The 17540-nt window shown below is 36.8% G+C and overlaps 1 pseudogene; it reads right to left on the bottom strand.

The window, feature by feature from the left end:
* Window positions 1–404: 404 nt before the first annotated feature.
* Window positions 405–1481, bottom strand: LOC135363093 (glyceraldehyde-3-phosphate dehydrogenase-like; annotated as a pseudogene).
* Window positions 1482–17540: the final 16059 nt, after the last annotated feature.

Raw genomic sequence — 17540 nt, 5'->3', positions numbered from 1 at the left:
TTTATTTTTTTATTTTTAAAGATTTTACTTATTTATTTGAGAGAGAGAGAGAATGAGAGAGCACATGAGAAGGGGGAGGGTCAGAGGGAGAAGCAGACTCCCCGCCGAGCAGGGAGCCCGATGTGGGACTCGATCCCGGGACTCCAGGATCACGACCTGAGCCGAAGGCAGTCGCTTAACCAACTGAGCCACCCAGGCGCCCCCAGTATACTTTTTTGATGGTACATGACAAGGTAGGACTCCCCAAGCCCCTCCCCTTCTTTAGGAATCTGGGATAGAAACTGGAAACTGTGGAGGTCAGGGGATTCTCAGTTAGGGGGTGAGTTGGGGCAAGAACTCCCCAGCATCTGACAGCCTCTCTCTTCCTCTTGCTCTTGCTGGGGCTGGTGTTCCAGGGGGGGCTCTTACTCCTTGGAGGCCATGTGGACCATAATGTCCACTACTTGGTTGCTGTAGCCAAATTCATTTTCATACCAGGGAATGAGCTTGAAAAAGTGGTCATTGAGGGCAATGCCGGCCCTGGCACTGAAAGTGGACAGTGGGTGTCACTGTTAAAATTGCAAGAGACAACCTGGTCCTCAGTGTAGTCCAGGACGCCCTTGACGGGGCCCTCCAGCGCCTCTTTCACCACCTTCTTAATGTCATTGTATTTGGCAGCTTTCTCTAGGCAGATCCATGCCTGACACATTGCAGGTGGGGACACAGAAGGCCATACCAGTGAGCTTTCTCTTCAGCTCAGGGATGACCTTTCCTACAGCCTTGGTGGCACCAGTAGAAGCAGGGATGATGTTCTGGGCAGCCTCTTGATCATCATGCCACAGCTTCCCAGAGGGACTGTCCACTGTCTTCTGGGTGGCAGTGATGGCATGGAGTCATAAGTCTTGAGTCCCTCCATGATGCAAAGTTGTCAAGGATGACCTTGGCCAGAGGGGTCAAGCAGTTGGTGGTGCAGGAGGCATTACTGACAATCTTGAGGGAGTTGCCATACTTCTCATGGTTCATGCCCATCACAAACATGGTGGCATCAGTAGGAGGGGCAGAGATGATGACCCTCTTGGCCCCACCCTTCAAGTGAGCCCCAGCCTTCTCCATGGTGGTGAAGACCCCAGTGGACTCTGCAATATACTCAGTACCAGCATCACCCCATTTGTTGTTGGCCGGACATCACTCCTGGAAGATGGAGATGGGTTTTCCATCGAAGAAAAACCAAATTTCCCTTTCTCAGCCTTGACTGTGCCGTTGAATTTGCCATGGGTGGAATCATCCTGGAACATGTAGACCATGTAGTTGAGGTCAATGAAGGGCTCATTGATGGTGACAGTATCCACTTTGCCAGAGTTAAAAGCAGCCCTGGTGACCAGGCACTCAAAATGGCCAAATCCATTTGCTCCAAACTCCACTGTCGTGTCTTGGGGACTCGGCTGGCACTGCACCAGAAGATGCAACTCTGTGTCGAATGTGGAGGAGGAGAGAGCCAGCATTTAATTTATTAATGTGCTCATACTATGTATATCAATGACTGGTGTGACTTTTGGGATGTTTCTTCATTTTGTGGGTCTTCGTTTTCTCACCTGGAAAATAAATGGCATCATATATTATATGAGCTCTAAACTTTGTATTTAGGAGACAGTAGATTTTTTATTCAGTCCAAATCCGATAGCAAGGTGTTCAAGGCCTTTCATAGCTAGAAATCTTTAGTTATATTTTAATTTACTTTCACAAATCCTGTTGTAGTATTCACCATTCTCTAGACTTACAGATTGGGCCGGAAGCAGAAATGTAGTATGCTTAGCTAATCTCCACGCTTATCCCTATTTACAGTTCTTCCTGTATTTCCTATCCTGGTCAGTGGGATTACTGTTAACCTTGTCATCCTATGTAGCAGGCTCAGTGCTAAGTGCTTTACATGCATTCTTTTCTAATTCAGCCTCATGACAACCCTATGATATGTCGGCACTATTATTACCTCCATTTTACAGAGGAAATGGAAACCCGTAGAGATGAAGTCATTGCCCAGCATACACAGCTGAAATGAGTTGAAGCCAAACCTCTCACCCAGGAGTGTTTTCAAAGCATATGGAAGCCTTAATTTCTAGGTGATATTGCCTTCTCTCTATGCAGCTCCCAAGTCCTGTTGATTCTACCTCGTAAATAAGACTTGAGAGCCTTTCCTCATCTGTCCTTCCCTTGCCCTTACTTTAATTTAGATTCTTCATCCTCATCATCCAGACTATTGTGTGAGTCTCCCGTTTGGTCTTCCTGTACCTCTTCTCTCCTTGTCTAACATAGGAGTAGATGATTCAGATCATTTAATGCTTTCCTTACTACCTATAGGTTAAACTATAAGATTCTCAACATTTGTAGTCTGTCCCCAGTTTATATTACCTGCTCACTTTCATCTTGTATTATACTGTAGACTCCTTGAGTCTGGGGGCTAATATCTTTGTATTCCTTGCAATATTGTGGACATAACTGCTTAGAGAATGGTTGTTGACTTAATGAGGTAGACCTAGGCAGGTTCTTAGCTTGGCAATTCAGAAAATACTTTGCTAGAATTAAAATGAATTACTCTCTGTAGTAGCTATAGTAAGGTTATTTTAGTATATTAATAATTCACACATTATTCTTTTCATGTAGTAATAATTCATATAGTCCTCCAGTAATATTAATTTGAATTAATCAGATTTCAAGTTATTACCTACAGTTGTTCTGAGTTCCTGTAGAATTCTTTTTTCCAGAAGGGGATTAACAGACTTGAGACATAACAAAAGCTTACACATTAGGTTTTGGACATTTATTGTGGTACAGAATAAAAATTAACAGTCATTGACTTCTTGGTAGAAATTTGATTGAGTCAAAAATTTATGTTATTTACTTTGTGTAAGTAAGTCTGTAATCAGGATCTTTTACGGTATTCAAAATGTACCAATGATTCATGAACCACCCCTAGAGATAATGCAGATAACTGGTGTAATCCTATACTTGGTTTTGTTTTAATTTGCAACACGTCTTTTTAAGTCTTTTTAAATCTAAACTTTTGGCAGATACATTGAAACATGGTAAAAGTTATTGGCTGCCAGTTGTGACATTTTTTTAATAGAAATGTTTACATCATAAAAAGTTTCTTAACAGATGTATAGGTGGGTAAGTTTTCATGATAGATAAAATATTTAAAATAGGCTTCATTTAATATCTCCATAAGTGTCAATAACTGTATTTTTTGTGTGTTTATTCATGACTTTTAAAAATCGAGGTATAATTCACAAACAGTAAAATTTACCCTTTTACAGTGTGAATTCAGTGGCTGTTAGTATATCCACAGAGCTGTATAGCCATCACCTATCTATAATTCCAGGAGATTTTTTTTTTACCACCCCACAAAGAAACCAATGCCCATTAGCAGGCACTTCCTTTCATGTCTCTGGCCAGCCCCTGTCCCTATTGATTTGCCTATTCTGGACATTTCATATGGATTTACACAATATGTGGCCTTTTGTGTCTGGGTTTCTTTCACTTAGCATGTTTCCAAGGTTTATCAATGTCGTAGCATGTATTAGTTCTTCATTCCTTTTTATAGTGGAATCCTGCTCCATTGTATGGCTTTACCACATTGTAGTCATCCATTCATCAGTTGATGGACATTGGGAGTTTCCACTTTTTGACTATTACAAATAATGTCATTATGAACATTTGTACACAAGTTTTTATGTGAATATAGGTTCTCTTTCTCTTGGATATAATCCTAGCAGCAGAACTGCTGGGTAATGTGGTAAGTCTGTATTTAGCCATTTGAGAACATGCTAGACTGTTTTCCAAAGTGGCTGCAGTATCTTGCATTCCCACCAGCGGTGTAGTGTATGAGGAGTCCAGTTCTTCCATATCTTCACCAACACTTGGTATTATAGGTCTTTTTGATGATAGCCATTCTAGTGGGGGAGAAATGATCTAAGATAAGTGAGTTTCCTTATAACATAGTATTAAATTAATGAAGGCAATAATTATTTTCCAGTTTGCAGAAAACTAACTCAATTTACATTTTCTTCTATAATTATTAAATAATTGAAACCTATTAATTATACCAGCTCCAGATACATAAAATTAAATGTTCTTTAAAAAGTTGCCCATGGGCGCCTGGGTGGCTCAGTTGGTTAAGCGACTGCCTTCGCCTCAGGTCGTGATCCTGGAGTCCCGGGATCGAGTCCCGCATCGGGCTCCCTGCTCGGCAGGGAGTCTGCTTCTCCCTCTCCCACTCCCTGTTTGTGTTCCCTCTCTCGCTGTGTCTTTCTCTGTCAAATAAATAAATAAAATCTTAAAAAAAAAAAGATAAATTAAAAAAAATAAAAAGTTGCCCATGTAAATGTTTCATAAATGTTTCTGGTACTCCATCACCTAAATACATGTGAGAACTACTATTTTTATACACTTAAGGCATAAGTGCTTAAGCTCACAGAACACTTGCTTTTTCTTTCATTGTTCATGTTGATTGTGAAAGAACAATTCTTTTGTCAATATATTCACATTGATTCAAATAGGATTAGAAGTGTAATTGAAAATAGCATTTTAAGTCTTTCCTTTTAAAAATATGCAAATGTTGCATTTTAGTAGGTTCACATAAATGGGTAAGGCAACTTTAATGAAAGGAAAATAAGCTATAATAAGAAATGTCTTGTGCTAGTTTTGGTAGTATTCACTGTATTTTAAGTAGACAAATACTAGTAAAGAATGAGCAAATAATGCTTTTAATCATTTTCTTCAATTGGATCGAGATAGAGCCAAGAAGCTTCTTTAAAGGCAGTTAGTGAGAGAGAAGGCAATTAGAGTACTTTGAATGGTTCTCTGTGCTAAAAGTCATACTTGGGCTTTTTGTTGATTTGGTTTTTTGAGGTTTTTTTTGGGGGGGGGGAGCATATACAGCTAATTTGACTAATTTTCTCAAATATTTTTTGAGGATGTATGTAAGAATAAGGATTAAGTTTTAATATTAGAATAGGCCTTGTGCATGGGGTAACATGATTACTGTAGTAAAGATCCTTTCTTTACCCAAGCTGCTGATTGGGAGTTAAGTAGACCTCAATCCATGCCTCTCCTTTAATAGTACTAATTACCAGTGTTCCTAAGGTTGTAAGAGCATAATTGTCGGTATTCTCTTACATAATGGGTAGGAAAAGTTGTTTTAATTGATAAATAATCTGTGTGTGGTAGTACATCTATATTCTTTTCCTTATTTGTTAGTAGGTATGATGCCCTGCAAACTAATCTTATAGCCCTTAGGTTACTAAGACATGTCTGCTCAGAATAATAGTGATATTTCTTCATATAGATAAACCTCGTTTCTTTGAAAGTAATGATTTACAGGGTGTCTGGTTGGCTCAGTTGGTTAAGTGACTGCCTTTGGCTCAGGTCATGATCTCAGGGTCCTGGGATTGAGCCCCGTGTCAGGCTCCCTGCTCAGCAGGGAGTCTGCTTCACCTTCTCCCTCTGCCCTTCCCCCCTGCTCCTGCGCACACACTCTCTCTCTCAAATAAATACATAAAATCTTCAAAAAAATAAAGTAATGGTTTATGGTATTATCCAAATGCATTAAGAAGTTTTCTTTTTTTTCATTAAGTAATCTCTGTGCTCAACATGGGGCTCAAACTCACAACCCCAAGGTCAAGAGTCACATGCTCTACTGACTGAGCCAGCCAGGCGCCCCAATCCAAATGCATTTTTTTAATGTTACATTAGTTGCTTAAAAGAAAAGAACATTTGCAGGGGCAGATGGCAATAATGTGACATACTGGATGGTAAAGGATCCGTGCTAACATAGGTGCCTAGGCCAAATAAAATAGATAAGGAGGAGCTGATCATGCTTGAGGATGAGAGTGACATCACAGTGGCATGGCAGATGAGGCGTGAGTCCTGAGTTTCCCTCATTCAGGCTCATGTTAGGGCCGGTAATGAATTCTTTGTAAGTGTTGTATTACATTTGGGGTGTGTGTGTAGGCTTCCATCCTTAAGTCATACAATGTTAAGAAAAGACAAGATAACCTGTCTAGAAGATTCGGGGGTTGGAGCTACATGTTTCGTCATTGTAACATTTTAGGGTTATAATTTCTAAACAGTTGGAAGGATTTCCATCCAGAATAACTTGGAAATTCTGGGGAGATTCTCTGCAAATATATTATTTCTTTCAGTCAGTTCAGTTAATATCTGTACTCAATTTGCTGATTGTTTTTTAGAAGAAAAATGTATCTGCATAAGTGAAATTGGTTTGGCCTTTGTATTTAGGCAGGCTCTTCTTAAATTTTGTTATCAGGATTAGGTCAGTCTATAGAATGAGCTGATTAACTTTATATAAGGATTATGTATTATTTTAGGCTTTAACTTCTAAAAATGAACTCATCCTAAATGACTTTGAGGGTATATAGATAAGTGACTGTTTATTCCAGTCTCTGGCTTTGAGTCTCTTCAGATGGTCTTTGTCTTCTTGAAATACTTTTTGTAACGTATGTTTTCCTAGAGCCAAAACTCTGTAGATTTTTAAATCTTTAAAATAAATTTGTATACAGTATTATAGACTTTTTTTTTAAGATTTTATTTATTTGTTTGACAGAGAGAGCACAAGCAGGGGGAGCGGCAGGCAGAGGGAGAGAGGGAAGTAGGCGCTCCCCGCTGAGCAGGGAGCTGAATGGGACTCCATCCCAGGACCCTGGGATCATGACCCAGCCGAAGGCAGACACTCAACTGACTGAGCCACCAGGCGTCCCGGTATTATAGACTTAAAAAAAATTTCCCATATATGCAGTTATATCACTCTTTCATTTATGATGTTCCATAAGGCTCACTTTTTGATACCAGTCTTCCTGAAAGTGTCATGATGAAGATCACTACAAGAACAATGTTTAACTAGAAAATCCTCCTAAATATTGTTTCCTCTGTATAGTGGGATTGTGGGTAGTTTTAATTCTGTAACATTTTCTTCTCTATTTTGGTTCATTTTCTACAAAGAAAATAAACACGTAGTAGAAATAAACGTGATCTTAACTGCCAGGGCAGTGGGTCTGTACACAGTAGTTTTTCCTCTCTGCCCATCCCCCATTGTCAGTCCCCCGACTGGTTAAGCAAAAATGAGGATGGGTGCATAATGAATGTTTCTTCATGATTGCTTTCTTAGCTCACAACAGGGATTCTGAAGTATTCCATTTCATAAAGTAGCCAATTATAGACATACTGAAATCATCATTTTTTTGCTCCTGGAAGGATGGTCTTTGCTTACAGAGAGGAGAGAGAGATCACAGTGTCTTTCTTTCCTGAGCAGAAGTGTAAACTGTTGACTTCTCTTTCTCCTGCAAAGAGAGGACCTTGCTTACTTCTCCCAACTGCCCCTTTCAGGAAGAGGGAGGAATAAGAGAGGAGGTAAACTGAGTATAGTTAGTACTGACTGCAATAATGTGTCAATCCTGGAGATCTGGTGTGCAATTTTTAGGTAGTCAAAGTATGTAGCCATAAGGGATTCTATCTGGGAATTAAAGTGCAGTGAAGTCATTTGGCATTAGTTCATTTTGGAGTTTTGAGACAATTGACTGGCTTATTGCAAAATTTTAATTTGAAATCTGTTTTGAGGATTGATGACCTCTCCGAAAGATCTCTCGTAACTATTCCATTAGGACATGAGATTTATCCAAGTACTGATGCGTTAATTATACTGGTTTAGCTTCTGTGCATACACATACACACGCACTGAAATCTCATTGTCCTCTAAAAATGTTATTTTTTAATGATTTGACCTCTTTTTATATACTGTTAAGAGACATTAGGATGCAAATGCGGTACTGTGAGTTTTACCTCAACAATAAAGGTATTCTCTTTTTTCTTTAATCTTTAAGAGTATACCAAAGCCTTTTGCAGTGACTTCTGATACAGGACAATCTCTTAGAAGTACTGCTTTAATATTTTATAGTGACAAGGAGAGTCACAAACACTGTAGTTATATATTTTTTTCCTCTGTTGCTTTACATAGGATTATACAACCTCTAGGGTGAGGTGCCAATTCAGCAAAATGGCACAGACCAAAAAGTAAGGAGGTTAATGTAAGATGAGGGAGAAACAAAAAAAAAATAGGACAAAAGAAAACGCAAGATGAGAAAAATTCAGTGAGGAAGTTTTACTCTGGTACACGAAAAGAGTTTTTTTCCTCACTACCCCCAAAGAATATAGCAGGAATTTTTACTTTGATTATTCATTATTAAGCAAATAAAAGTAGTGGCCAGAATGGATACAGGAACCCATAGCAAATCTAATAGAGAAAAAGAGAAGGAAATGAATTTACAAATCTAAAAAGGAATACCAGGGGAGGCGCCTGGGTGGCTCAGTCAGTTAAATGTCTGACCCTTGATTTCAGCTCAGGTCATGATCTCAGGGTTGTGAGACTGAGCCCTGTGTTGGGCTCCATGCTGGGTGTGGAGCCTGCTTAAGATTCTCTCTTTCCCTCCACTCTGGAAAACAGTATGGAGCTTCCTCAAAAAGTTAAAAATAGAGCTACCCTACAACCCAGCAATTGCACTACTAGGTATTTACCCAAAGGATACAAATATAGTGATCCAAAGGGGCACCTGCACCCGAATGTTTATAGCAGTAATATCCACAATTAGCCAAACTATGGAAAGAGCCCAGATGTCCATCGACAGATGAATGGATAAAGAAGATATGGTAAATGTGGTAAACGATAAAATCAACTCCTCTGTGAAATTCCCTTAGCTGGCTTCCATTGTTCGCAAGGTAAGTTACCTTCTTCTTTCTTCAAATCGTGTGTGACTTCTGCCTGCCTCTCCAGGCCTGTGGCCTTACTCCTTTGCTTCCTGCACTCTAGCCAGACCGATTTTTCTGTTCGTCTCGCACACACTGTCCTCTTTCACTCCAGGACTTTTGTACATCCTACTTGTTTTGCCTGGAATGCTGTTAACGCTTGTTTTGAGCAGTTAATTTCTTCCTATCTTTAGGTTTTAATTCAAAATTTCGTGTCCATGGGGAAACTCTCCCTTAATCTTTACAGACTTGGTTTGGGTATTTATGTCATATGTTTTCATAGTTCTATACCTATCTATCTATCTATATATATATCTGTGCCTTCTCATCATATACTTAATGTGTTAACAATGATTGTGATTATCTGTGTCTCTTTTCCCCCAACGAGACTGTAGTCTCTTCGAGGGTAGCGTTGATGGCTGTTTGGCACAGCGTTGGAACTCTAGTGCCTAGTGCATAGATGGGTACTTAATAAATACTTGCTGGATGAATAAATACCTGTATGGTCAAATAACTTTTCCATTTCTTTCATTATGAGAATTACCCATTTTGTCCAAACAAAACAAAACTAAACTAAACGGGTTTATGGACACATTCTTCCAAGCTTTTCAGGAAATCATTTTCTATATTAAACTGTTTCATAGTATACCTATATACATATGGAAAGCTATTCAGTTCATTATGTGCCAATATCAAATTTGACAAAGCACCAAAAAGTAGTTATTACAGACCTAGTTCAGTTATGGGAAGCCAATATGAAATTCTAGCAAATCAGATTCAACAGGATATTAAAAGAATAATGTCATAATCAGATAGAATTTCTCCACTGAATAAAAATTGTGTGTGTATATGGGGTCAAATATGAAAAACTATATGATTATCTCAACCAATGCCAAAAGAATTTGATAAAACTCAGTATTTATTCTTTAATAGGATGAAGATTACTTTAGTTAAAAATTTTAAAAAAGAATTTCTATCAAACCAGTAGCCAACATTATGCTATGTATTGAAATGCCTGAGACATTTCTGTAGAAATAGAATAAAACAAAGCCTCAGTAATACCATCATTAGTTCACTTTTTGTTTTGTTTTTGCCAAGGTCAAGACAACATAATGAAACATAACAGAAATTAGAAGCAGGATTTATGGAAAAATAGATACAGTTTCCATTATTTGCAGGTGGGATGATTATACCTAGAAATGAAAGAGAAAATGAAAAACTTAGAATAGATATGAATTCATGTGAAAGTTGACATTGGATAAAAGATAAGGTTAGTGCTCCATTTACTGTAGCATCAAAGAATACTTTAATGAAAAAAATAAGGCTAATCAATGAAGAAAAATATAAAATTTTACTGAAAGATAAAGAAAATTTTAATGGAAAGTCATACTATGATCCTGAATGGGATGGCAGAATAAAAATATGCATGCTTCCAAAATTGGTTAATATTCACTGTGCCAGAATCCCGAAGTGTTTCTTTTGACATTTGACCAGAAAATTTAAGTTCATTTGGAAGAATAAATAAAGGATAAAAACAAAGACAATTTTCGGTGAACAGTAATTAGGAGGAAATAGTATTACCAAATACCATTTTTTTTAAATAAAAAAGCAATTTAAACAATATAATACTGAAGAATAAGCAAACCTATCTGAATAAGCCCAGAAAGACCTTTCACTGTATGTAAGAAATTAGTACATGCTTTTAAAAAGAAAATGCTGGTGGGGTGGCAAAAAAAAAAAAATTTTTTTAATAAATAAGTAAATAAAAAGAACCTTAAAAACCAGGCAGTTCGCTTCGTAAAACAAAAGATGTATGAATGTTCAATAAGCATATGAAAAGATCGATATTATTATTATTATATTATTAATTATCAGGCAAATGCAAATTAAGACTCCAATGAGATACTACCTATATATACCCATTAGAATGGCTAAGTTAAAAAACCTGACAATACCAACAGTTGATAAAGATACAGAATTCTCATTAATCACTGGTAGAAATGTAAAATGTTACAACCACTTTAGGAAACTGTTCAGCAACTTCTTTTAAAAAGTTAAACATACACCTAATCGTACAGTCCAGCTATTTCATTCCTATTTACCCAAGAGAAATGAAAACATATGTTCACTCAAAAACTGGCCCACAAATGTTCATATCAGCTTTAGCCACATTAACCCTTACTACTAAGATCTGTTCTTTGCTCACAACACTTCTGACACCAAATGTGGTTTTTCCACGTCAAGTAATTCTCCAATTCTCTGCAAGTTAGCACAGACCTCCTGGTTAAGGGTTCAGGCCCACATGACTGCCCCCTACTTTAGGCACCGATCACATGTAGTGGGTCCCCAGGTTACCCACACTTCAGCCTGACCTGGCTACAATTGGGGGTTCTTAACCCCCTTCTCAGCTTCTGTAGTTTTTGTTATATCATGGCTTATAGAACTCCTTGAAAGGCTTTACATATAATTACTGGTTTATTACAAAGGATACTATAAAGGATACAAATGAACATCCAGATGAAGAGGTATGAGAGATCTGGGAGTCCCAAGTACAGGAGCTTCCTTCCGCATGGAGTTTGGGATATACTACCCTGCTGATACACGGATATGTTCACCAACCTCGAAATCCTCCAAACCCCATCACTTGGGGTTTTTGTGAAGTCTCCGTTATGTAGGCATGATGGATTAAATCATTGGCTGTTGGTGGTCAAACTCTGTCTCCAGGACAGACATCAGGGTTAGGGCTGATAATTTCAACCCTCTAGTCATACAGTTGGCTCCCCTGCTAACCAGCCCCCATTCTGTAGCTATCAAGGAAACCACGGCAGTCACTTAATTAACATGAACTCAGATATGGTTGAGAGGGGTCTCATTATGAATAACAGAAGATGTTCCTGTCACCCTTACCACTTAAAAAATCCCAAGGATTTAGGAGCTTTGTGCCAAGAACTGGAGGAAGACCAACAAAATATGTATATTTTAATTGAGGTACAATTGACATATAATGTACACAACATATTGATTTGAAATTTGTATACATTGCAAAATGATCACAATAAGTCTGATATCACTGTACATAATTACAGAATTTGTATGTGTGTGTGATGAGAACTCTAAGATTTACTCTTAGCAACTTTCAGATATGCAATACAGTATTATTAACTATAGTCAGCATGCGGCACATTACATCCTCATGACTTCTTTATTTTATAACTGGAAGTTTGTACCTTTTGACTCCCTTCATCCATTTTGCCCACCTCCTTGCCCCCCTTGCCTCTGGCAACCACCAGCCTGTTCTCTGTGTCTATGAGTTCAGTTTTTTTCTTTGCTTAGATTTGACATGTAAGTGAGATTATATGTTTTTTGTCTTTCTGTGATTTCTTTTTTTTTCTTTTTTAATTATTTTTTAAAGATTTTGTTTATTTATTTGACAGAGAGAGACACAGTGAGAGAGGGAACACAAGCAGGAGGAGTGGGAGAGGGAGAAGCAGGCCTCCCGCAGAGCAGGGAGCCCAATCCGAGGCTCGATCCCAGGACCCTGGGATCATGACCTGAGCCGAAGGCAGATGCTTAACGACTGAGCCACCCAGGCGCCCCTCTCTGATTTATTTTTCTTAGCATAATGCCCTCAAGGTCCATCCATGTTGTAACAAATGGCAAGATTTCCTTCTTTTAATGGCTGAATAATATTCTCTTGTGTAAATATACCACATTCCCTTCATCCATTCATCCACTGATGGACGCTTAAAGTTGCTTTCATGTCTTGAAAATGTGTATTTCTTTTTTTTTTAAGATTTTATTTATTTAGTTATTTGAGAGAGAGATCACAAGTGGGGGGAGGAGCAGAGGGAGAGGGACAAGCCAACTCTTCCTGAGTGCAAAGCGTGACGTGGGGCTCAATCTCATGACCCTGAGATCATGACCTCAGCCAAAATCAAGAGTCAGATACTTAACCAAATAAGCCACCCAGGCACCCTAAAAATATGTATTTCTTATACCACAATATCCCAGACCCAAACTGAAAACAACCCACGTGTCCATCAGTGGTTGAATGGATTATAAAAAGTGGTGTAACTATCTAGGGGATATACCACCTTTCAGGAATACAAGAGAATGATCCAGTGAGACATGCAACAGTGTAAATAAATCTCATAATTATTATATTGAATGGAAGATGCCAGACTCTAAAGACTTAAACTGTTAAGATTCCATTTATATAAAATTCTAAAAACTGCTAACTTACAGTGACCGAGAACAGCAGATCAGTGCTTGCCGAGGGACTGAAAAGGAGTGTGAGAAACTTTTGGGGGTCAAAGAAATCTGCTTCTTGATTGTGGCAGTAGTTTCATAGATACATACATCTGTCAAAACTCTTTGAATTGTACACTTGAAATGGATGCAACTTATACATGTATGTCTGTATTGTATGTATCATGATATATTGTACGTTTCTAGGTTTCTCTCTTCTACCATATCCTGTTTGTCAGAACATCCTATTGACTGTACTTTCAGAAAATATCCAGAATTCCATGACCTTTTGTTATTCCAGTGCTACTCCTCTAGTCCAAGCCTCCAGGATCTTTTGTTTAGATAATTGTTGTAGACTTTCAACTGGTCTTGAGATGCTACACCTGCCTTCGGTATATCATTTTATCCTATTAACTTGTTAGTTGTATCTTTTTTTACTATTCTTTTAGTAATTTCCTAGAGGTTAAAACTTGCATTTTTTTTTTTAAGTCTGATTATCACTTTCTGACAAAGTGAGGACTTTGGAACACTTCAACTCCATTTATTACCATTTTGCCTTTAGGCTGTTCTTGTAGTGAATTTAGATTCTCTGTATATTTTAAACTGAAGATATGATTTTTGTTGTTTTATATAATCATTGAGATTTACCCACATTTTCACCCTTTCCATTGATCTGCATTATTATCATATATCATTCCTTCTCTCTGGGATTATTCTTTGTTTGCTGGAAGAACTCCTTTCATTATTATTCCCTTTAGTACAATTCTGCTGATGATAAATTCCCTTGATTTGTATTTGTTCAGAAATGTCTTTATTCCACCTCTTTTTCTAAAGAGTATTTTTACTAGGTATAGAATTTAGGTTGGGCATTATTTTTTCCCAGCTCTTAAAATATTTATTCAATTTTCTTCTGATTTATATTTTCCATTGAGAAGTGGGAGTTGCTCTTTTGAAGGTACCACCCTGCTGCTTTTCAGAGTTTCTCCTCCTCATTTTAACAGTTTGTACCATGATATGCTAAGTATGGTTTCTGTTGTGTTGACTATCCTGTTAAGTGTCCGTATTGCTTTGAATCTATGGTTTGGTGTCTAAGGTCAATTTGGGGAAATTCTTGGCTGCTGTTTCTTCATATATGACTTCTGCTACAGCCTCTTTCTCCTCTGGGACTACAGGTACATCTATGAGACCTTTTCACCATGTCTCATGCTCATACACGCATTGCCATACTTTCTTATCTTTTTTCTGTATTTTTAGTCTGGATAATTTTTTCTGACTTACCCTCCAGGTCACTAATTTGTTCCCCTGTTCTGTCAAATATGCTTGTGAACCCCTTCTATTAAGTTCTTAATTTCAGTTATTGTCTTTTTCAGTTGTAAAATTTGCATTTGATTATTTTCCCCCTGTCTATTGTGAAAAGTTTTCACAATTTGAAAATTTCAAATTTTAAAGAACAATCAAGACTCATATACTCTGAATTTATCATTTGAATACATTTTCCACATTTGCTTTATCTCTGTATATAAATCCTTTTGTCCCCACCCCCAACCATTTGAGAACAGGTTCAGACATCATGACTCTTCTTCCCTAAATATTTCATTACGTTTTTCCCCCCAAATACTTTGACATGTATTTCCCAAGAACAAAGACTTCTATATAAGTATTATATAATTATTATAGAGAATATAATACACTAGAGAATTTAATACATATGTAATGTATGTAATATAGAGTAATATGTAATACAGAGTCTATATTTAATTTTTCCCAAATGTCCCAGTAAAATCCTTTATAGCTGACCCACCCCCTGAACAAGGGTCACATATGGCATTTAGTTGTCCTATTTGGTCTCCTTTAAATTAAAATCATTTCCCAGCCTTTTTTCAGTCTTCCTTGGCATCCACATCTTTAGGTTCTAGGCTGGTTGTTTTGCAGAAGTTTCTCCAATTTGGATTCATCTCATTGTTTCTTCATGATTAGTCTTGGATTAAACATTTTTGACAAGAATACATCAGAAGAGCATGGTCAGTTTGTCTCATTATTGGTGGTGTTAAGTTTGATCATTTATGACTAAGGTGAAAATGCTTATAAAAAATCACAATCTCTAAATTAGTGATGGTTCATACATGTTAAATGATGTATCAAAGTATCTCTTTCCCTAGAGTAGGAAACTTGTCAGAAACCTTAGATCATTTCCAGTACTAGAGTATTTCAAGTCGAAGGAGTCTTAAGTACTGTTCACATTTTATGCCTGACTCACTGACAACTCAGTTAACATGTCCACAAACAACTCTGTTTTAGTTAGGGGTCTTTTCCCTTTTGAATTTCGATTGCTCAGCTGAAGGCTCTTTAGTGAGTGGTGATGTGAGTACTTTTATATACTTAATACAAATTAATGAGTTTTGTTAATAATGGTTTAAACAAGCTAGGTTGTGTTTACATGTTTTGTTATGTGTAAGAAATCCTGATTCAAGATCTGCTATGCTAGCTTAAATAGATCCTCAAAATAAGACCATACATTAAAACAAAAACAAATTTAAAAAATCCCATGTATGTTAGAAAGACTCTTTATAGTCTTTTGTTGTACTTGATTTTTTCTAGGTTTTCATAGGAATCAATTTTTATAAAATGCCTCTTAGACTATATTGTCTGCAGGCAGATGCTCCGTTTACTTCAAGAGATGCAAAAACATTTGGAGCTAGTATAACTGATAATTGATTAGAAACAGTACTAAATACATGGATTTAAGGAAGTCATAGAGTATCTAAAGATTTTTAAAACCCATTTGCCAGGCTGTCCTATAAATGTAACACTTGATAGAGAAAGTTCCACAAGCTTTTTTAGAATTCAAGAAGATACTTAGCTTGTAGATTTCCAAAGAATGTGACGTTGTGTTTTGATTTAGTTCTTGAGGATACTGTCCCTTTCTTTTAATGATGGTTTATAATCATATTTGAACTTGTAACGTTATAATTCTATGAAGGTAAGATAAACATAGTAGGAACTAAACTGATTAAGATCCTGTTTATGCAATATCATTAATAAAACAAACTGAATTATCATTTAAGACTAAAGTTTGTGTTTGTTATTAGGAATATAAAGTCTTACCTCTAGGAGCTTACAGACTAACAGAGACAGAGGTGTAAACAAATACTTAAAGTATATATAATCATCGTAGAAGATATGGAAACACAGCAGAGAGCTCACTTAACTCTGCCATATTAAAACAGAGCTGTATTATGACTATGTCAATCAAAACAGCTGACATCATCAGACCTGCAGTGATTCACAGAGGTCTTGGCCTTGGCAAATACTTGTGTTATCCTCTAATGTATTCCTGGGTCTTCTTTAATAGACCAGATTGACCAGATAAATGGCTTTGAAGCTTTTAAATATTCTAAAATTGAAATTTAAATCTCTTAAAAATCTTTTAAAATCTTTTTTTCAGCTTTGTGTTTTCCTTTATCTGATGCTATTTTAGGCTCATAGTCTGATAAAGGAATTGTGTTTTAACTTGCTACTTTTTTGCCTGTTATTAGTGCTATTTATGATTTTCAAATATTTTGACTTTAGACAATTTTCAGGTAGATATTATACTTGAATTGATTACTACTTCAATATAAAATTTGTTGGAATTTGTCTTTGCCAAGAATAATATTTCTGGTCAATATAAATAGAATTCTCTTGTGTTTTTGTTCTAGAAGAGGTTGCATGTTTCTAAGTTTGATGTTAGAATTAGGAATTGGGTGTGCCAGTTGGATGGAAGGATGGATGGATGGATGGATGGTTGGATGGATGGATGGTTGGATGGATAAATGCTTGCAATAGCTCATTGCCTCTGAAGTCCTACAAATGTCTGTTTAATGTGGCTGTCAGCATTGAGTAAATCAGGAAGCAAATTACTCTCCAAACCCAGGTAAGGATCTGCAAAGTTCCTTGGAATTTCACGGAAGGAGCAAACCGCTGCCTTGACCGAATAAGCACTGATAATCAGCTGCTTGTGTATTTTCCTAGCACTTTGTTTATTTTATCTGTTTATTGATTTATTAATTTCTTAGTATTTATCAGGATTGCCTTTTATTGGGAAATATTTTCCCTATTTTTTATGACATTGAACCAATCTTCAGTTGTTTAAATTTTCAAGATGTGTAAATGTTTGTATTTATATTTTTCCAATTTTTTGCTCAGTACTGATTAGCAAAGAAAACCTGGCCCTTAATAAGCAAGCAAATTTGCAGGCTGGAAACATTTTTTTAAATTAATTTTTATCTAGGCCAGATTACTCTTCAAGACACGTGATTTATTGCCTGAGGCTTCTTAGATTTCTTATAAAATGCATTATATTGCCTGACCAAAATATAATATCATCTAGGTAATACAGTTTAATTAGAGCTTAATTGATTGAATCAAATTCAAGAAAACCGTGCTAAATTTTAATTTTCTCAATATTCTAAATGTCCTTTTCAATCTTCAGCTTGGTTAACTTCTATAATTTGCAATTATTCCAG

The sequence above is a fragment of the Mirounga angustirostris genome, unplaced genomic scaffold (assembly GCF_029215605.1).
Source record: "Mirounga angustirostris isolate CCGP_5_RB_7025 unplaced genomic scaffold, mMirAng1.0.hap1 SCAF_18, whole genome shotgun sequence".
NCBI lineage: Eukaryota > Metazoa > Chordata > Mammalia > Carnivora > Phocidae > Mirounga > Mirounga angustirostris.
Note: the sequence above shows the minus strand (reverse complement) of the source record. Positions and strands in the feature narration are given on the sequence as shown.